The 22444-nt window shown below is 43.0% G+C and overlaps 2 non-coding genes across 2 annotated transcripts; both read left to right on the top strand.

The window, feature by feature from the left end:
- Nucleotides 1–19113: 19113 nt before the first annotated feature.
- Nucleotides 19114–19186, top strand: trnav-cac (transfer RNA valine (anticodon CAC)). Its single transcript has one exon. It is a non-coding gene; the product is annotated as a tRNA-Val (tRNA).
- A 109-nt stretch (nucleotides 19187–19295) lies between these two features.
- Nucleotides 19296–19368, top strand: trnav-aac (transfer RNA valine (anticodon AAC)). Its single transcript has one exon. It is a non-coding gene; the product is annotated as a tRNA-Val (tRNA).
- Nucleotides 19369–22444: the final 3076 nt, after the last annotated feature.

Below are 22444 nucleotides of genomic sequence, written 5' to 3'. Positions count from 1 at the left end.
TTTATTTTATCTACTATTTTTATAACATTGGAGTCTGTGCTTGTGTTTATGGATATATGAGTAATGTTGTTCTGTTTCACTCAAGAAAGGCTGCCAGACGGCTAGCCCAAGGGGCTGGAATATAATCCGCGCATGCGCGAGTTCTGAGGTACACTTATATCAAAACTTCATCACGTGAGTATGCCGCGCTACTGTACACAGTATATAAGTCCCAGCGCGGCATACTTCGTCCTCTTTAATCCCTCACGCGATCTGATAAGGTACGAATTGATACTGGTAACGAGGTGCCTACTGGCAGTTAGCTGTCCGAGAGCTGGTGACTATTGTTGCCCCTCTCCAGGCTATCGTTATCAGGCTATTATCCCCACCTTATTAAGGTGTGCTATCGCCGCTTATACTGTAGTAACGGTGGCTTCTCCCTGTAGCTTGTGCTTTCGCATGTGAAGCTACTCTCGTGGAATCCCCGAGGCGCATATCCACCTGGAATTCAACTTGAGGTAAGTAATCTGTTGTTGTGGTTTGCTCTAGGGAGGAAAGAGATTACAGAGACATCTCTCTAGCTATATCTCTAATGTTGCTACGGGCACCTTCGGCGCCGTTCAGTAGCTCACTGTGATTCTGCCGCCACTCTCCCTCTTCTATCGAGTTGCTTGCGTGCATGAACTCTCCTGCAGGACGGCCGCGACTCTTCCTCTGTCGAGGAAGTTACTCGCTGGGCTCGTTGGTTCCGCAGTGGAATAATTATCCTGTGTAACAAACTGCCGCCACTCTCCCTCTATCGAGTTGCTTGCGTGCATGTTATACTCCAGCTGCCTCATCTGACGTGATCTCGTGCTGCGCAACTCTCGGCACCGACAATCTCATTCTCGGTACCGGTGAGAGATCAACGCTGGTACCAGAATTCCACTTGAAATTCAACTTGAAATTCAACTTGAGGTAAGTAATCTGTTGTTGTGGTTTGCTCTAGGGAGGAAAGAGATTACAGAGACATCTCTCTAGCTAATCAACGCTGCCTGCCGCCGCTCTCCCTCTGTCGAAGGAGTTGCTTGCGAGCATGTTATAGGCTACTCCAGCAGCCTCACATGACGTGATCTCGTGCTGCGCAACTCTTGGTACCAACAATCTCATTCTCGGTACCGATGAGTGATCAACGCTGGTACCAGGGTCGGTACCTAGGGTGATTAGTGCTGCTACTGGAGTGTGAGACACTTAGTGCCCACCATCTCTTGCACCTCTGCTGGAACCATATCTGGTACCAGGCAGTAACAGTGCTATCAGGTTCATGCCTAAAGTCAAGGTGTGACTGAAATAATAATGATACTTAATGATGAAGTAATAATAATATTAATAATAACATTTATATATTTTAATATATGTTAAAAAAAAAATAAAAAAAAAACGATGCCTGGATTCCAGAACTGTTCTAATTGCAACAGTAGAATGCCAGTGAAAGATGGACATACACTGTGTGTGACATGTCTGAGCCCTGATCATGCACTAGCTTTAAGGGCAGGGAGAGCGGTCTCCCCTTCTCATCACATACTCTACTGAGTAAGGTGAATAGGGCTACATGAGATAATACACCATCCTCCCAGGCGTCCACGGACTCAGGTTCGATACCAGCTACTCAACCCTCTCCTCAGCAACTGTCTGAGACCTATGATGTTCTAGCAATAAAATGGCGTCTCTGGTGAAGGGGAATTTGTCCTTGGCATCCGGTCAACAGTGGTTGATGCACCAGCTGGCTGAGCGCCATACAGCGCCACTAGGGCCTGGGCACCAGGCAGCCCCATTAGGGCCCGAGCACCAGGCTGCGCCATCAGGCACAGAGCGCCAGATGGCCCCTTCAGTGCAGCCTGCAAGGGTGTCACCACAGCAGCTGTCCCCACAAGGTGCTGATAATAGTGTGGAGCTGCTATGAGTGCAAGCATCCGATAACCTTGATGCTGGATACATAGATGGCTTAACATCTCCCCATCATTCTGATTTGAGCTCAGACCTCTTCCCCCGGACTTTGTCAGGGAAATTACGACTGTGTGGGAGCAACCAGGGGCGGCTACCCCTATGCGACAGTGGGCACAGTTTGCCAACATCCACGGAGCAGATAACGTTGGTTTTTGGCAACTATTTCGCGATGGATGACTATTGCTGCTCTCGTCCTCCCTCCTACAGCTCTTGTGGGGAAGGTGGCCCTGCCGCACGTTTTCTCCCACACTCAATTGGAGGTGTGGGAAATGTGTTCTCCCAGTTCTTGGGTTGTTTCAACGGTAAGGTTTGGTTACCGGCTACAGTTCAGGCGCCGCCCACCCATGTTCAAGGGTGTTCTTGTTTCTCATCAGCCAGACCCAGAGTGGCAGCTGGCCTTACAGAGGAGATAAATACTCTGTTAAGGAAAGGAGCAATAAGGGAGTTAAGTCGCAACGAACGGCGGAGTGGCTTTTATTTGAGCTACTTCCTAGTTCCGAAACTAGATGGTGGATTCCGTGCAATACTGGACCTAAGGCCACTAAACCAGTATTTACGCCCGTTGCATTTCAAATGCTGTCACTGACCCAAATCTGTCAATCGATTCAGTGCGGGGATTGGTTCACGAGTATAGGCTTCAGAGGTGCCTATTTCCACATTGCAGTCCACCCTGCTCATCGCCAGTTTCTCCGATTGCGTTGGAGGACAGAACTTTCGAGTTCAACGTCCTTCCCTTCGGCCTATCCCATTCACAAAATACATGGACACAGCCTTGAGCCTGCTGTGTCAGAGGGGCGTCAGAGTCAATTATCTATCTCAATTACGACTGGTTAAAATGTTCCCAGTAGAGTCAGCAGGCAGGGCAGGACACAGCAATGGTAATGGAATACTTACAAATGTTGGGCCTGTCTCTCAATTCAGACAAGAGCCAACTGCCTCCCTCACAACAAATCACCTTCCTTGGAGTGAAACTGGACTCTGACGATGGTGGCATGTCTCTCGGATCAGGAGGTTATTGCCCTGAAACAATGCCGGTCACAGTTCATGGGACGGAGGAATGTGCATGCTCACCAGTGTCAGTGGCTGCTGGGCCTCATGGCTGCTGCATGCTAGGTGGTACGCCTTGGCCTTCTAGATATGGGTCCAGTGCAAAGTGGTACCTGCCCAAGTACACCCAGTACTGGACAGGGGAAAATCTGTCCCTCTGCCACCTGTGTGCCTATGGGCCCTCCAATAGTGGGCCATACCCCAGAATTTGTGCAGAGGTGTACGACTAGGCAGAATCTTCCAGCGCAAAGTTCTGACCACAGACGCATCGCTGTCAGGCTGGAGGGCAGTCTTGAATGATGTAGGAGCCAGAGGAGTGTTGGAAAACTGTCCACATAAATATTCTTGAGTTGAGACTGATATATCTTGCCCTCCGGCACTTTTTGCCAGTACTCCAGAACAAGAGTGTCTTAATTCGAACAGACAACATGTCGGCCATAGCATATGTGACCGCCAGGGAGGCCTGAGGTCCCAGGCGTTACGCAACATGGCCCGGGAACTCCTCCTCTAAGCAGGCACTCGACTCCACTCGATCAGAGCAGTGCACCTGCCGGGCACTCTGAACACAGCAGCATACCTGCTGTCAAGGGGTAAGCCACACCCAAGTGAATGGCGATTGCACCCGGAAACAATGCATCTGATCTGGGTTAATTTTGGGAAGGCACACAGCAATCTTTTCGCCTCAAGGGAGTCGACCCACTGTCCACTCTGGGTTTTCCTTAAACCAAGACGACGCACCACTGGGGGTGGACGATCTTCCCCCCTCTCTCCATGATTCCTGGAGAAGACCAGGAAGGAGAACCTGAGAGTTGTCTTAATGGCTCCATTTCGCCCCCAGGTGCCATGGTTTGCAGAGATTCAGACCCTCCTCTCGAGTACCCCATGGCAACTCCCATTGCGCAAGGGGAGAGTTGTGGCACCTGACACCAGCCGCCCTAAATTTGTGGGTCTGGCCGTTAGAAGGGACACCCTCCTCGCTCGGGGGTTGTTATTCTCAGTTACAAGAACCTTGCAGTGTGCTAGGGCCCCATCGACAAGAGCTGTGTACTCTTAAAGATGGGCAGCCTTCAAAGCATGGTGCGAACAGTGGCATGAGTGCCCCCGGTCCTGCCCTCTAGCTTCAGTCCTGGAATTCTTGCAAAAGAAACTTGGTGAAGGCAAGTCCCCTTCAAAGCTAAAGGTTTTTCTCTCTGCAATATCCGCCTGCCATAAGCGAGTAGATGGCAAAACGCTCGGAGCTAATCCTCTGTCTATCCAATTCATGAGAGGAGCTCAAGACTGCGCCCAAGGAGGCTTCAATCTGTGCCGCCATGGCAGTTCCACATTGTCCTCAGTGCTCTGGCGAAGCCCCCATTCGAGCCCGTTGGGAGTATCAACCTAAAATGGCTGTCTCAGAAGGCGATTTTTCTTCTCGCCATCACCTCAGCGAAGGGTATTGGAGAGCTACGTGCGCTGTCCACTCATCCTGACTGCTTCCATGTTCAGCCAGAAGGCACTGGTGTGGTCCTACGCCCTAATACAGACTTTATGCCGAAGATTCTTTCAACACAGAATCTCAACCAGGCGATTGTGTTGGACTCCTACCGCCCTCCTAACTCTGAGCCACCTCATGGTCGCTCCTGAAGGGAGTCCTTTTACAAGAGGTTGCCCCGGTGGCCTGCTGGGCTTCACCGTCGATCTTAACAAGGTTCTATAACCTCAACATGTTATCTCCCACATCCTTTGGGAATTCGGTTCTAAGCTTGTGACAGATGGTCACATATTCGACTGTGTTTAACTTGAGTTCTGTTAACCAGTCACTCTAGCCCTGTTGGCATGTGGACATTCAATAAGAGTCTTTGACTCTTGCATTGTCCAGTGTCTTTATTAAATTGTCGTATGGTTGTCCGCCGCGACGTTTGGGCATACATATTCCAGCCCCTTGGGCTAGCCGTCTGGCAGCCTTTCTTGAGTGAAACAGAACGTTGGGTTACGGATGTAACCTTGGTTCTGTGAAGGAAAGAAAGGCTGCCAGACTTCGTCGTCGCTCTGGACTTCGCGTTCAGGATTTTTATGAGGACGAAGTATGCCGCGCTGGGACTTATATACTGTGTACAGTAGCGCGGCATACTCACGTGATGAAGTTTTGATATAAGTGTACCTCAGAACTCGCGCATGCGCGGATTATATTCCAGCCCCTTGGGCTAGCCGTCTGGCAGCCTTTCTTTCCTTCACAGAACCAAGGTTACATCCGTAACCCAACGTTATGTGTTTGTCTGTGTTTGTGTCAGTTCTACGGTGTACAATAAAGAAACACATCAGTACGAGAACCTGGTCTTGGCGTTAATACCGAGGGGAGAAACAGTAGAACACTACGGTGAACGCGAGGACTGAAGGACGAGAAGCAGCCGAGCTGAAACGCTGTGGTGGAAGTCGTGGCGAACGGAACAAAGGACGAGAAGTCGCCGACCCTGAATGCGTTTCGTCCGGCAAAGGAGTTCGGAAAGAAAGACGGAGTAGTTCCACAACTCGACTGCGTGGATTTCGGTGCGGGCCCAAAACAAGGAGCACACAGCAAGGCAAGCAAGGAAACGCTTAAGGTTGGTGGTGCCTTTGAAGTTGCACAGTGTGTGTGACTTGCCCTCAGAACTGTCATCGTCTTCTACCCGCGGAGTTTAAAGGATTTATGAACGTTTCCATTCATCGAACTGTTTTGAAGAGTAAGCTGATGCTTAAACCAGCACTTGAAAGTTATCACGTGAAGTTTGCACAGGTTGAAATTGCTGTTTGCACAATTCTACATTGCTATATTTGTACAGAACTTCGTTTGCTTGGATTCTTAAATTAATGTGTTGTGGCCTATTGCACATTGTAGCCATTTATGCATGTTTGCACTGATTTCCTTGAACCTTTTGACGTGTTGTTTTTGTTTTGTTTTTTGCTTCATCTAATCCTCTGAGTGATGTTTGGGTGTTGCCTTTGCAAATGAGTGCAGTTATTGGTCTGGACCTCTAGGCTACACTTAATAAGTCTACAGTTTATACCATTTAAAATCGTATTGAAGCTTACTGGTGCTACATAGGCCTATTTATGCAACAATATAGGCGTTTCTTTCAAATTACTTTATTTCATTAAGTAGCATAACAACAAGATAAAATGTCACACTCAAGGGAAATAACAATACAAAACACACAAAATGGAGACCTTCCTGACCAAGACGATTCTAGAAAAGTTGTAACTAAAGATGACATTCAAGCAGAAAACACAGAGGCTCCCGAACCTAAAGAGGAGGGCGGCGACGCCACAGAGGAGGAGACAGAGGAGCCACTTAGGAGGAGCCAGCGTCCACGTGTTCTTTCAGAAAAAGGAAAACAATTACAAGAGGCCAAACTGAAAGACTTGCTAAAGACATTTGATCGCATGTATAAACGGTGGAAATATCATATTAACGGATTAAAGAGAGCAATTAAGGGCCAAGAAGACTCAGACTTTATTGTGGAAATTATTGCTGCTATTAATGTCCAACAAAATGATTTAAATACCACCTATGAAAGAATCGGAGCCATTTCAGTACCTGACCATGAACTGAGGAGAAGGAATGACTGCTGCTGTGCTATAACTAAGGCTGCAAGGGAAAAGGCCCTGTGTTTTATCAGTGTCTACAGGTAACCCAGATGACATACCCTGGCCTGAGGCTGATTCTGTGTTCGACCCCACAGAGTCCAGTGTCCGCTCTCTGCGATTGTGCCCAACCTCCAGAGTTTCTAGCCGTGTGTCCATCAAGCCTACACAGGAAAAGCAGCAACAAGCTGCAGCCGAGGTGGCAGCAACACATGAGGTTCTTAAAATTATGAAAACCCAGCATGAATGTGAAGAAGAGATCAGAGAACTGGAAGCAGAGGAGAAGAAGATAACTGCACAGCGAGAGGCAAAGGAACGTGAAATGGAGGCAGAAAGGGCAAGGGAAACGGCTGTATTTGTAACAGAAAGTGCGGCTAGAAAAAGAAAGTTGGAGGAAAAGAAAAAGGAGGTGGAACGTTTAGAGGAGTTGAAAAGACACAATGCTGCACAGGCCAGACTTAAAATTTATACTGAGGAAGACCTGCAAGAACACGCTGCATCAGTCCCGCAGCACACACAGAGCATTCATGCTACTGTAGGCACCACATGGGATCCTGCTGCCTACTCCTCAGTTCCCTTGCAAGCCCAATTAAAAAAGCCTTCTTTCACGCTGCTACCTCCTGTAGTTCAGGTACAAGAACCGCCGGAACACAAAAGTGAATGAGATTGTTTTACTGCAAGATGACCTAGCCCCACGAAACCATTGGAAGCTGGCTAAGGTCGTTGAAGTCTTTCCAGGGTCAGACGGCCGGGTCAGAAAGATCAAACTTTTAGTCAGTGACGCGACATTGAATGATAAAGGTGTACGCACCACTAAACCTGTGTATCTAGAAAGGCCCATACACAAAATAGTCTCTTTACTTGAGTCAGAATAAGGTATTAGTTTAATCAAGGTGATTAATTCATTACCTAGCTTTCATGCTTATGTGTAGTGTGTGTGTGGGTGTGTGTGTGTTGATCGTGTGAACTTACCTCTGCGGTTCCATTATCTCACGTTGTGTGATGGTGGGAGTGTGGCTGCAGCCATAAAGGCTGGCAGGATTTTTCTTTTTGCACATTTCATGTTTGCACAAATAAAGATGTTTTATTTATATTTTGTACTTGAAAATATTGCACATTTTGTATGACGATTATGACTATTAAAATTATGTTTTATTATGGAGAAAGATTGTACATTGAATGTGAAATGCACTCAAACTCCCACGATGCATTGTAGATGATGATGTCACTTCCTTTTCAAGGTTAATGAATGAAGGCTACTACTAGCGTTGATGTTTTTGGCATGGAGAAAGGGTAGCGTTTGTTTTGAGCTCCCGCAACTTAACTCATTGGCTGCCTTAGCCGTCGAATGACGTCATTTCGAATAGTGACGCCCCCTGCCTTCGACGTCGTTCGCCGATAATTGCGTTTTTTTACAGCCACGCCTTGAGGACGGTCTGACCTATGTTGTGTATTAATTTCACGCCTCTAGTCATGTTCTAACTATTCCTGTAGGTGGCAGAAGTGTCCTTAGGAACAGTCAGGGCAGGGCATTAGCTCACATCAAGAGGAAATGTCAAGACAAAAACATCCCTTTTTACTATTATAATCTCAAAAGTAGCATAGCAAAATCATTTTTGAAAGTAAAGCACCTGTGACAGTAGTCTACTTTCTTGCCCTCTGATTTTAACACAGGTATTCTACTGATTTTAGTGTCCAAGCCTGACAAAAAAAAAACTTCCTCTCATGACCAAAATACACCCCCCTGTTGCCATCTAGCTAGTAGACATTGTAACTAGCTTGCCCAAAATACACCATGTTCAACCAGAGATGATCTGTGTGGCAACTGTTTCATTTTGGATAATGTGATCAGCCTACACAACATCAGGATGATGCCTACAAAAGATCATCTAACAGGAAAATGCACGGGACTAGTGGTCACCTCAGTTGGGAATGTTTGGCTATTGTTTGCTACGCTAGCTAGCTAGCACGAAATCGCTAACAACTTACAACTAAGCCTAAATAAAGGAGCCTTGGTAAGTCAACTATTTTTACTCATTCTACAGTTGCGGTTATGGATTTGTATAGTATGATCAGCTTACTGTATCATCAAAAAGACAGGGGGGTTGCAGATTCTTGGAACAGTAGGCTAGCCGTTGTGTCTGGTCAGATACATTCAGCCCCTGTGTTCTAATTTCTCTGATTCAGCTCACATGAGAAAGCATTGCACTTAGCCTCAGACCAGCTAGCCTTCCCCACTCCAATCGGCTTGTGAAATGTTGGATATGTGATCAGTACTTTATCAAAAGAAAATTCATTGAACAATATATGACAAGATCACTATAGCAGAAACATGATGACAGTAATCATCAATCTGCAAATTGTCCGCTCTGCCAAAGAAGCAGCAGTAAGCTAAGTTGTGCTGCCTGCCTGCCTCCCAGTTCATACGGTACAGGAGGAAACAAATCAGCTGTGATTTGTTCCTCAACGAGAGGACTACAGGCTAAACAGAGGGACTATGAGACAGTATTTCTGTGAGTTTAGTATTTCACATGAGTTACATGCACCATGATTCATTGTGCGCGCCAGCAACAAACCAAAACACTCTTGTTTTCAAGCCCACCCCATTATATTTCAGTACATTATTAGGTTGAAAAGACCATACAAACGATCTTTTGTTCTGGCTACAGATGACAGGAGACTCTGTAATAGCATCTGATAGGTTTGGAGTTGTTAGGACGGTGTCATTATGAGCAAAAACACTTGCAATTATAGGTCAACTTCAAATGGCGTTTTCTCAGCTTTTTGGCTAGAAAGCAGCATTTTGGCGAATTCCACTTATTTTCAACAGATGATTATGGAAGAACGGAAAGGGGTAGAGAGACACCGTTTTTTTCTGATGACAGATGAGCGTCTAATCTGTGTTTTGATAGGTATGGTGTTGACATAGACACAGAACTCAATTTTCTGTGAGCCTCCAAAAAACACCCAAAATGCTGAAAAATCTCTGGCACTCTGGGTTACTCTTTTATGAAAATGGCTGGCAGCCAATGAGTTAACTTCAAGTGTATCTGAAGCACAAGGCTTCATCAAGTTTACTGTGAGCTAGAGGTGCTCCGATTGCTCGGCAGCCGATCATGATCGGCCGATAATGGCCAAAAATAGCCTGATCGGTGATCGGAAAAACATGCCGATCAAAAAACCGATCCAGAGATATTAAATTCCTCACGCAACCATTTTGCCTTTACACCTGGCGCTGCCTGCATGCAGCCTAGGTGCTGGCTCTGCACAGCTGCTGCACCAAAATAAGGCATCTTTCTTGTCTTTAACTTTTTGGAATTCCCTCCTTCATTTTCACCATTTCATATCTGCATCAACAATGATCTGATTTTCCGATCCATGCGCCGTTTACATGACGCTTGTAATTTGCGAATGACGTGTCAGTCTCGCCATGTTCGCTATTTTGAGTTACAGCCTGTCAGCACCAACAACTAAACGTTTCCAAAACAATCATCAACGGTATTGTTTTTAAAGTTGTAGCCTAATGGACAGCCAGGTCATTAGTTTGTAGTCGCTGCAACACCAAACAGTAGCAGAGGGAGAGTGGACGGTGAAACTCAATGAGTCTGTGCAGGGAATTCTACAATCTATGAGAAAGAGCTTTCCTCGCAGACACGCTGTGTTGTGCGTGTTGCCTGTTCTTTCAAGTGAAGTTTTTTTTCTTGTTTTGTGTATGTAGAATCTCAAGTGTTTCAGTCACAATGTAATTTGCGATAGACTACTTCTCGCCAGTTAGCCATTTTACGTTATAACCTGTGTAGTTGCCTCGGTCAGCACGCGACAAGTTCACGTTGTCCGCACGCACAAGCATGCCAACGTTATTGTTTTCAAAGTTGTAATTGACAGTCAGTCGATTAGTTTGATAGTCGCTGAAACGCCAAACGGCGACAGGTGAGGGGAGAGGGAGAGAGCTCAGACTCAGAACGGTTGAGGAGCACTGCAGCTGTGGACAGTGAGTGACAGAGAGGGGAGGGGCTCTCCTCACGAGGCTGCTCATTTAAAGCGACAGGGTTCTTTCTCGTATGCAGAAGACGAGAGACTGAGATCCAGGTGTCTGAGCTTCAATTCAATCTTAAATAGTTTAGTAATTATATGCAATAACTTATAAATTGATGCAATGTTTCAGTTTCAATTCAATCTTAAATAGTTTAATAATTATATGCAATAACTTATAAATTGATTAATACTGTAGACTTACTTGTAGGCTATATTACCAATGAAAGAGCTGAAAGACAATAATAATAATAATAATAATAATAATAGCCTAATAATAATAGCCTTATACTACTACTACTACTACTACTAATAATAATAATAATAATAGCCGAATAATAGGCCTACATTGTGAAAGCGACATGTGCAAATTAAGATTGATTGGTTTATGGGCAGAAATGGTATTCAATAAGGATAATTAATAGGCTATTAAAAAAATAGGAAATAATTTCTCTGATCGGCAATGATCGGTGATCGGCAGATAAAGATTTTTGGTGATCGGTATCGGTGATCGGGCCAAAAAATGGTGATCGGAGCACCTCTACTGTGAGCTGAAAGTTGAAGTCATCATTTTCCTCTTGGTCTATAACCCGGCAAAGTGGTATGTTGTATTTTATTTTATCTACTATTTTTAACATTGGAGTCTGTGTGTGTGTTTATGGATATATGAGTAATGTTGTTATGTGTTTGTCTGTGTTTGTGTCAGTTCTACGGTGTACAATAAAGAAACACATCAGTACGAGAACCTGGTCTTGGCGTTAATACCGAGGAGAGAAACAACCAGTATTCGAAAACATTAGAAGAAATTCAGGACCTGATTCACTACATCGCTAACCAGCCGCCTCAGCATAGTGATGAGGACAGCAACCTGGTGGGCTTTGGCCAGCATCCAAAGAAGACCTGGAGAGAGGTGTGGGAGAGCAGAGCTGATGGGTATGCTGGGTTCATCCTGCAGCAAGAATGCAGGAAGAACACGAAGATGCATGAACTGCAGCAGTACCTTGCCAAGAAGCAAAGTGGGAAACAAACTACAGCTTCAGCCAGAGCCACTGCCCCAGCCCCAACCCCTGTGACCGCCAAAGCCACTGCCCCAGCTACACCCCTTGCGACATCTACTGCCTCAGCACCACCCCTCACGACAGCTACTGCCTCAGCATCACTTGCCTCTCATCTTCCAGGTTTGTTGACAGTGCTAATGAATATGTCAACATTGAATATATGTTAATATGTTGATTTGAAGTATGTAAACACACATTTTCACCATTGTTCTCTATTGTATAGAAATTGACGATGATGAAGAGTTGGAGAAGAGCATGCTCCTGATATCTCCAACCAAACTGCAGGTTCCACCTAGTAAGAAAATCACACGCACACCACTACTTTTTTATTGGGCTTCTATCAACTCAAAGTCAGCTTATTTGTCAAGACCTTGAATGATGAAAAGACTAAACATATTATTTAAAATTGCACTGTTCTCTTTGCCCGCAGTGTACACAAAACGTGTTATATCGGCAATGCAGACTTCATAGTCATAGCAAAACAGCTGCATTCTTGTAAATACAAGTGAAGTTGAAGTTACTTTTCTGTGCTTTTAGGTTCTGAAGCTGTTGGAACTGTATTTTATTCTTTATGAGAGCAAACCTGTTGCCTTGGCACAAATGTGCCCTTTCACATTCAAGAATTCCTGTTCAAGGCTGCAGAAGATTACTGGACTGTGCGAGGACTTTATCTGTACCAGAACAATGGAATGCCCAAACACAACAGAGTTGCATCTCCACATGGCAGGCCAAGGACTGTGTGTTCGTTGCCTGATTATCATAGACTTGCAATCGAGATCCGATCTGCAGCGCCGCCGAAGGTGTTGCGTCACTAGGAGGGCGCAGCCTGGCTAGTGTGTTCGTGTGTTTGTGTGTGTGTGTGTGTGAGTGTGAATGAATTAATCTCTATCCGGGTACGCCCCCTTTTCCCTTTAGCGGATAGAGATAATTGTTATCAGGGAAAATCCTCCAATAAATATGACTTATGGCTATTACATCGTTTAGAACGAGTGGGGAAAATGGTAGCTGACGGTTCTCCCCATCCGCTCTCCAAGCCGGTTTGAAACTTAATTAAGGATTCTCTGTGTCTTTCATTTCAGGTGTTTCATATTTACAAATGTTAAGGGTTTGAACCTAACATTTACTTGGTCCTTCAGAACCGGATCCCAAGATACCCGACGATTCCAGCACGCGAGGAGGGAACCAGGAAAGTCTGTGGCCACAGCACTAAGACCCGTTTCCGGGACTGGTCTCTCCCTCGCAGGCTGGGATCCGACGGTTGACGGGAATCTTGAAAAGACCAGAGAATCGTGAGTAGGCCTACATTTTTATTTTTATTTAAAAAGGATTGAATGAAAAGACGGTAAAATAAGAGAAGACAAAACCCTGACAATTCTAGACTCTATCAGGTAAACGTAAAGGGAGGGCAGACTCCCCTAGTACGAGAAACTAGTTTAAATTCTGTGTTCTCTGCGTTGAGAGAAAGTGTGCGTGAAAGGATTCGTATTACCACTCGGTAATACGTTTCATACCAATACAACAAGATCCAAATAGCGAGTCTTTGTGGAAGCCTGTATGCAAGAAGATTCCACCTGTGAGGTTGAAGTGAATCTTACCACAAACGATCGTTGATCGCTATCTTGTTGAAAAGTGTATCCAACAATAGAGGCACTGTAGGTGTTGTGACGTTGGACTAAATTCATAGAGACAAAATGGGGGGCAGTAACAGCAAAATAAGTGAAAAGTTCCTTGCTGAAATGCAATGCAAGGACTGGAAAATTGTGCATAGAGAAAATCCTAGTGCAGTAGCACCGCTGTGTTACTGGGTAAAAAACTATGGGTTTAATGGAAATTTGTCTACAACAAACCTAACATTTATGGCCTGGCCAGCAGGGCCAACAGGAACACTACAATGAACACCAAAACTATCACGGCCAACGTCGAGGCCAACACCAAAATTCCTGACTAGACCGAGAGCACCAGTATCGACCGTACGGGCATGGCCCCTCGGCCGATGACTGGTTTGATGATTATGAGGAAACGGGCGGGGATGTGGAAGAGGTAGACGTCGTTCTAAACTTAGAGGGATTGTTGTACCAAGAAAAAAAATTAGACCTGAAATTACCCTTCTGGTCAAAGGGACCCCCGTACGTTTCCTCTGTGACTCTGGTGCTAGCCGCACTGCAATGCAGGAAATAGCAAAAATAGCAAAACTAGTGTGAAAATGACAGCCATTTGGATTACTCACTGAGCAGTTAATGTCTCAGATAGCCTACCATATAATAATAATAATAATAATAATAATAATAGTAATAATAATAATAATTGTATTTGTATAACACTGTGTCATACAAGGCAAGTAATATGGATATCTGTCTGTCTGTCTGTGTGGGCCCTATTGGTTGTATGAATTGTCCTAGTGGGACACCCCACTGTGTGTGTGAGAAAGATTGTATATGTGTCTGTGGAGTGTACGTGTGTATCTGTGGAGTGAGTGCCTAAATATGTCTGAGAGTGGAAGATTTTTTTTTGAGTGTTTAGTGAAGGTACTCTATTGTGTTCAGAGTTAGCTGGAGCTTGGGAGTGCACATGTTGAAACAACATTTTTAAAATAAGAATAAGCCTTTTATTTTATTCTAAAATTCAACTTTGAGGTGTAGGATTTTGTCATGATTTTTGTTTTTCCACACATTCTTACCCATTTATTTTTGATTAGGAGAAAACGGGGTTGTGGAGTTATGTTGTTTCTTTACTATTTTCAATTGAAAGTTAACATGTTAATGTTTAAGCCTTTAAGACACGGCATTATAAATTAGCTGTTACCAGAATGGCAATGACCAAGTCATAATGTATTACTAAAGGCCCCGTGCACTGTCATGGTAGTGTAGTGTAGTTGCAAAAGAGTTTGCTTTCATGATTTACAGTACCAAAATGTCTTTGTTTCTTCTAAAGAATAGATGAAGCTTTCTCCTTGTTCTTATTTTTTTAAAAGAACAATGGGTTTGAGATCTTGAAATAACGCAGGCGTTATTTGATGGCCCAAAGGTGCTGTGAGTAAACCTAATTTGGACCTGGTCTGAGAGTTAGGTCACATGTGCTGAACATTTCTAGAAATTTAGGTTGTCATTTTGTTTTGATTGACGTTTAACTATGACTTATTTCTTTGTTTTATTTCATCGAATTTCTTGCCTTATTATGTTCTATTTTGATGAGTTATTGATCAATGGATCATGGGTTTGGTTTAATTTTAATGAATTAATAATTTTAATTTTAATGGTTTATTTTAATGACTGGAGCACAATGTTGACTCTGATAAACTAGACTCTGAATACACAGAGGCGCTTGACAACGTCGCCCAAGCAAAGATAACAGTGTCCTATGTGTAGATGTTTACATTAGCTCGGATAGATATTAAAAGGCTCAGAGTCTCTCTCTAAGTAGCCCAAGGTCTTCTGCAGGCAACCCTTATCAGACACAGCAGGCCCAAACTATCAACATGCAAATTTCTGTGGCAGAGACAGAAAGACACTTAATAGTGAAACCTCCAACAGTGTATGCTAAACCACCTGTTTGTCACTGAAAAGACAATAAGAAATAAAAAAAAAACTGAACACCGACCTAGATAAACAATACCAAAGCTTAAAGTTATGTTAAATATCTATCATTGTCATTAGTTTAATACTGTAAGTGTGAACATTGCTTCACATGGTGTGTGATGAGACATGTCAATGTTCTCTATTTGCTTTTAAAAGTTTGAATTTGATGACGTTGAGATCCTTATATTTTCATTTGTTTGATTTATAAACAAAGAGACAGTTGTCTAACTCTGTCTTTTCATTTCGGTCGTCAACTTGCAATCAAAGTGAAAACTGATTGCCAATAAGGTTTTAGTTCCGTTACAAAATGTTTTATGTAGCCGATACATGAAGTCAATAATTTTTTGCTCTGATTTGATTTCAAATTGATCTGGCTTGAGTGTACATGAAAGGAAGTTGTTTTCCCCATCATTTTTTTTGTTCGTTGAGGAACAGGCCCAGTGTTATGGAAACGAGCTGAAACACAGCTGATGTGAATGGAAGGAACCTAGACAATACAAATGATCGCTAGGTTAAGTGAATTTTGTTTTTAATTTGATAAGTTTCACAAGATTTTCCCAGAGTTTGTTTTGTTTCAATTGGGTAATAATTTTAGTTATAACACTTGATAAAATGACAACTGTTATTTTTTTTCTTTCTTTCAAACCATGGAAAGTTTGACCTAAAAGTTAGACAAGGTCTGACCTCTATACCAGATAGGGGGTCTGTCTGGTTGTTTGTTTCATTTTTCTTTTAGGGTTGCGTATTTTACAATGGCAGTTGTGTTTTCTTTCTTTTTATCTCTTACATTTTGATTGGTTCATCTAGTGATCTGTATGTCTGGGTGATGACAATGCATTGGATTATTGGATTATTATTGGATTCTCAATAATAATCCATTATTGGATTCTCAAATATTATTGGATTCTCAAATATTACTCATACTCAAATTTTTTATTTTTACAAAATACATTTTTGAATGTACTGACATTATTGGCAGGAGTTGGGCTAGGCCCCTATATCACCATGACCTCATGACAAAAGGGCAGTGAGGACTGCATGCCAATATATTTCAGTTCTGTTACAAAGTGATTTATGCAGGCCTAACTATCATGTAAAGACAGCCAATACTATGGGTATAGTCATTTTGTACGGCATGCTTAATGTTTCTTCTACATTCTATATTGGATGAACTATGTGGTCAACACCACATTTTGTCAGTTTGCGTTTATCGCCTATTCTGTAAGGAACTCTAATGTAAACGTGAGCCACAATAGTCAGATACTGACCAGAGTAATTTTCTTTTTCATAATTTTGCTCTTGATAAATTGTTGTTCCCCGGGAATGTAGAGCTATCTATTTTATTTTGATTATAGATTATGAGAGAATGGTTGGGCGGCTTTGGGTTTTGTTTTGTCTAAACTAACAAAACATTTTTTGTTTCCTCTCTATTATAATGCTCTCTAATCTGTGCACCTCCTCTAAACTAATGTCTGTGTATTTCTTTAAGCAAATGTTTTGAAAAAGCCTGCCTTGATGTAGGCTATGCGAGTGATTCTCTGATTCGGCTACACTTTTAAGTCCGTGGATTTGATTTGCCAATTCCACTAACTATTAAGATTAAGCTTGGCAATTTGTTTGTTTGGCACTATGTAAACATCTAGGTCATTTAGTTGGGAAAAATACTGATAATTGACTTTTTGCTTTTGCCAAAAGCGTAGGGGAATCGTAGAATCACTCATGCACCTATGAACTGGAGGGTGTTGGAAGATGTTTACTTCTCATCATTTACTGTGCTCAAAGTCTGTTTCGGAAATTACTTAAGTCTTATTGAGTCATGTGGATGGCACATGTCTCAAACAGGAGAGATATTTTAGGATTAATCAGTGCATCAAACAAATATGTGTATAGGGCACATGTTAAATGAAACCTTGTTCTGAAACTTCACCCCTTAACCTAACCTAAAACAAACATAAGAGAGCTACAATGTGGAATCAAATTGCATCAGGGTTTGAATCATTTGTATGTTGGTGGTGTACTATAAACAAAAATGTGGACAGAATGAACAACATCCACTATAAATGTGCAGGCGCTGGGCAACAAAACTGAATTCGAGTTCAGGGCCATCCATGAACAACTGAAGGCAACCTGCCTAATCGCATTCCAATCTCGTATTGCGGTTGATATGCTTTTGGCCGATAGGAGTGTGTGCTCTATTTTTGGTTATCAATGTTGTTCCTTCATACCGAACAATACGGCAGATGACGGAAGTCTCACCAGGGCGATAGAGGGACTGGGATCCCTCAACCAAAAAGAAAATGAGAGACCACTCCGGGGTCGATACTTCAGTGTGGGATGGTTCCTCTGACATGTTTGGCCAATACAAACAGTTGGCAGCGTCCATAATCATGTCTATTGCAATATTTGCGGCGATCCTCACGTTATGTGGATGTTGTTGTATTCCTTGTATTAGAGTGTTGTGCACCAGATTTATTACCACTGCCATTGCACCAATGGAAGAAAAAAAATGTCAAACCTATATGCTCTTCTAACTAGACAGGATAGTGATGTCGATGACACTATAATGATGTTGTTGGTGGAGACCATGAGCCTCCACACCAATCTGACGATTCCATCCAGGTCCCTGATCTGTTCCCTGACCCAGGGGGTTATGCTCGGGGCCTCTAAGTGTACCTATTTAAAGAAAAAATCATTTGAAGTGATCACTGGATGATGTTAATGTTTGCCTCTATAAAGAATAAACAGGGGGAAATGTTGGAACTGTATTTTATTCTTTATGAGAGCAAACCTGTTGCCTTGGCACAAATGTGCCCTTTCACATTCAAGAATTCCTGTTCAAGGCTGCAGAAGATTACTGGACTGTGCGAGGACTTTATCTGTACCAGAACAATGGAATGCCCAAACACAACAGAGTTGCATCTCCACATGGCAGGCCAAGGACTGTGTGTTCGTTGCCTGATTATCATAGACTTGCAATCGAGATCCGATCTGCAGCGCCGCCGAAGGTGTTGCGTCACTAGGAGGGCGCAGCCTGGCTAGTGTGTTCGTGTGTTTGTGTGTGTGTGTGTGTGAGTGTGAATGAATTAATCTCTATCCGGGTACGCCCCCTTTTCCCTTTAGCGGATAGAGATAATTGTTATCAGGGAAAATCCTCCAATAAATATGACTTATGGCTATTACATCGTTTAGAACGAGTGGGGAAAATGGTAGCTGACGGTTCTCCCCATCCGCTCTCCAAGCCGGTTTGAAACTTAATTAAGGATTCTCTGTGTCTTTCATTTCAGGTGTTTCATATTTACAAATGTTAAGGGTTTGAACCTAACAGAAGCCATCGGACTCCCATTGCTGAAAGGTTTTATTCTCTACTGCTTACTCTGGCCTGATGATCCTGACATGAATCGGGATCATCTCTTCGCCATCCTCATGTCTTTGTTATGCAGGCCACGTTCCGGCCTTATATAATAATGCGTGTGTTCAGTTGATCTATTAACATTGAAAGCAGTTCACTGTTGAGGGTAAGTACAAAGTTCACATGTCGCATGCATATTTGTTTTGTTTGTTGTGCTATACTTTATGGGTTTGGTATTTGGATGTACTACTGAATAAATAGACTATATTTAGACATAGGTATATTATAATAGACATAGCTGAAATGTGCAATCTCAACATTCAGAATAATAGTCAGTTACAATAGTCCGGTTCGAATCCGGGTCACGGCATGGCTTTTCCGAGGATGTCAATTTCCGAGGAGCCATTCCTCACACTACCCTGCAGTTTCCGCGGTGTAGTGGTTTCCGTCTTCAAAGAATCTGAAGCACCTACAGACAGCCCTTTCAGTTTCCATAGTGTAGTGGTTATCACGTTCGCCTCACACGCGAAAGGTCCCCAGTTCGAAAGTGGGTGGAAACAGTGAGTTGTTATATATGCCGATGAGCTGCTCGACGTTATCCGTTAACGAGGGCGTGGATAAGAGAATTGCAGTGGCCCACCCGCCCAAGGACTATGCCTTCTCGCGGCTGTTTCCATAGTGTAGTGGTTATCAAGTTCGCCTAACACGCGAAAGGTCCCCAGTTCGAAACTGGGTGGACACAATTGGATTTTACATGCTCTGGTGAGCAGCGGAATGCATGCTGGGTTCCGAGGTGAACCTCTGGAGCAGACACCTGTTGCTCTTTGCACGCATACGTTGAAGATTGTTCGCTCAAGCATGCCCAGAGTGTAGGGTTAACTATCAAGTCATGTAATTACCAGCCTGTTAGAAGGCTGTTGCCAATTAGGTCATCGGTATGTGACCCACATCCCTTTGTTCTTTTTTCAGGTTGGGGGTGCCCAGGGTTGTCGAGGGTTCCTATAGTAGCAAGCAGTTGCCGCTGAAGCGTCAGCAGAAGCGCCAGCCCTCGTGTTTGCCCTCCTCGTGGCAAGACCTCCGAGCGATAAGACCTCCGAGCGATAAGACCTCCGAGCGATAAGACCTCCGAGCGATAAGACCTCCGAGCGATAAGACCAGCGAGTCTACCTGTGCGAGTCCACCGAGCAAGGCCAGCAGCAAGGTCAGGCATACAGCATTGCATTTTTATTCATTGTTATACCATACAACTTTACACACTATTTTAGTAGTACAGTACAGTATTTGCCATTGAAACAATGATTCCTTTGCTTGGAATTCAGTCAATTGAGCTTGCACTAATGGCTGATGCACAACATGCAGCGGGTTTGGTGTCTTTTTCAATTCAACAATGGAGGTCTTTGCATTTTTACTGTTGCTTTTTGTGGTCTGTGTCACATATTTGACCACTATTTCCTTTAGCGCAGACTGGCCTTTTTATTTTGTGCACTTCAGGTGGAGCGTATCACACTCATTAGTGCATGATTGGTGTTACGATTGGCCTTACTAACGACTGTGTGGACTCCGCCCCCTGCACCTGTGCCTTGTTTTCACACAATGCTGGAGTGAGTGAAGCCAGGTTTTGGCAGATTGATTCAGCTATAAAGACCTGGGGATTCCGTCTGCGGCTCTCTCTCCTTCTGCACCTGACCTACCAGACTCGCTCCTCTCACTAGATCAGCTGCTTGTTTTCATTTATCTTGTGTTCATCTCAGAATTAAATATATCATGTGAATTGGACGCTGTGGTGTTGTCTCCCTTTCATATTTTGGCTGCCTTGAGCCAGGCAGTCTTCACATTGGCCATGGGTAACACCCAAGACACTACCGTGATTACTTGTCATTTGGTTCGTTAACCCTACTCACTGCTCCCAGGAAGGAACGCCCAAATATGGGCATAGTCAATTGGTTTTCATGAAGAACATTTGCAGAGATTAGGAATGGGCATTGGGTTAATTGCGGTTGCAGCCAAGTTAAGTGAGAGTAAGAATACACACAAATGTGTAGATGCACACTAATCACTCCATTTAAAAGACACATGGTTAGAAATACTACAAAAATGTTAGCACTCAAGCAAACAGTGGCACATCATATACATTAAACAATTGCCCAAATGTCTCCATGAAAACAGTACAAGGCCCTAGGAAACACTTCTGACGGTGGCGCAGAGTTACAATTACGATTTCAAAGTCTAAACGTATATCACTGCTACAGCTGTCATTTTGGTCAGACACACCAATGTTCCTAGTTCAAGGTTACTTCAGCTGTGAATGTGGACCTAAAACTCTTCTTTCTTATGTGTATAGTTCTAGCTGCTGTGGTAGGTCTTTCTGGGATGGGTACACATTTTTCATTCCTGTATCAACTCCCCAGGTGAAAAACCCATATACTTAAAGTGTACTTTTTTTGACCGTATTAAGTACAAAGTCTATTATTTTCGGAGATTTAAAGTGCACTTCATTGCACTATTAGTGCGCTGAAGCACTACTAAAGCAGTACTTCAGCACACTTGCAGCACATTGACGCTGCTAAATTGGCACCGCTTTTGGACAACTTTAAGTGCACTACAAGCATACTTTTGAAAGTATGCTCCAAGCACACTTTTCATGCATTCGTATGGCATTAAGAGTGTGCTGGACTACTCTTGTATGACATTTTATTGTTACTTGAAGTTCAATAAAAGTATATTAACTTCATGCTTCTTTGGACTACATTGGAACACTTCAAGTCTGTAAAAAGTATATCATGTTAAGTATTGTAAATATATTAACAGGTATGCTTGAAGTACACTCCCAAGTACATGAAACAACATAAATGCAGTACTATAATCCATACTGTTTCCCAGAGCTTGTACATTAACCACATCCACAGGTCACATCAGTGATATGCGTTTAACATGAACAGTCGTTGCAGGTTCATAGAGATTTCAGATACACATATCACTTCAACACAGTCTTCTTTCATCTTCCTACTCTTGATCAATTTTTTGATCCACCATCCTTAGTTTGGTAAACAACTTCTGTCTTACCTCCCACCATGAGGTCAGTGTGAGCCTATAGGATTATATACGAGAACATATACGTGACTGTCGCAATGACGGTATAGTGTGAGAGCCTATGTATTTCTGTGGGATTTCAATGTTAATTTTTGGAGACTGTTTGAAATGTGTTCTAGGGTCATTGAACTTTGAGAAAAAATATGTCTCCATTTTTTTCCCCCAGTTTCTTACCTTTTCCCCCCCGATTTTGATATTTTACTGCAATTGACGCCTGAAATATGGCTTGTATTATTATTTTAATTAAAAGAGTTAGTATATTATGTTTTTCTTCATGCATAATTGTTTTATAATTATTTTATATGTTTTTAGGATTTAAAAAATATATATTTCTTTATTTTTTTGTATTTTTTTATTATTTTCTTATATTTTTGCATTATTTTTGTTATTTTTTTTGTATCTTTTTTTCTATTTTTTTCTAACATACAAGCTAAATAAATGCTTAACACAGGGCACTTAACATCCAAACTTTCTGTTTAATACTTGTTTTAACCAGTTTCAACAATATGAAAACAAAATACAGAAAACATTTTCTGGAATGGTTCATGGTTCATGTGCTGCTGTTTACAATGACACTTTCAGATTTGCGATCATATTAAACAGAAGTATCTCCATCCTCCTCCTCATCATCCATTCCTACCATATCTCCCTGGCTCATATTTCCACAAACCTCTTCATCTGCTCCGCACAAGCACATCTCTGAACAGTTGATACCATGAGACCTACAA

Source organism: Engraulis encrasicolus, chromosome 21, assembly GCF_034702125.1.
Source record: "Engraulis encrasicolus isolate BLACKSEA-1 chromosome 21, IST_EnEncr_1.0, whole genome shotgun sequence".
NCBI classification, from domain to species: domain Eukaryota; kingdom Metazoa; phylum Chordata; class Actinopteri; order Clupeiformes; family Engraulidae; genus Engraulis; species Engraulis encrasicolus.
Note: the sequence above shows the minus strand (reverse complement) of the source record. Positions and strands in the feature narration are given on the sequence as shown.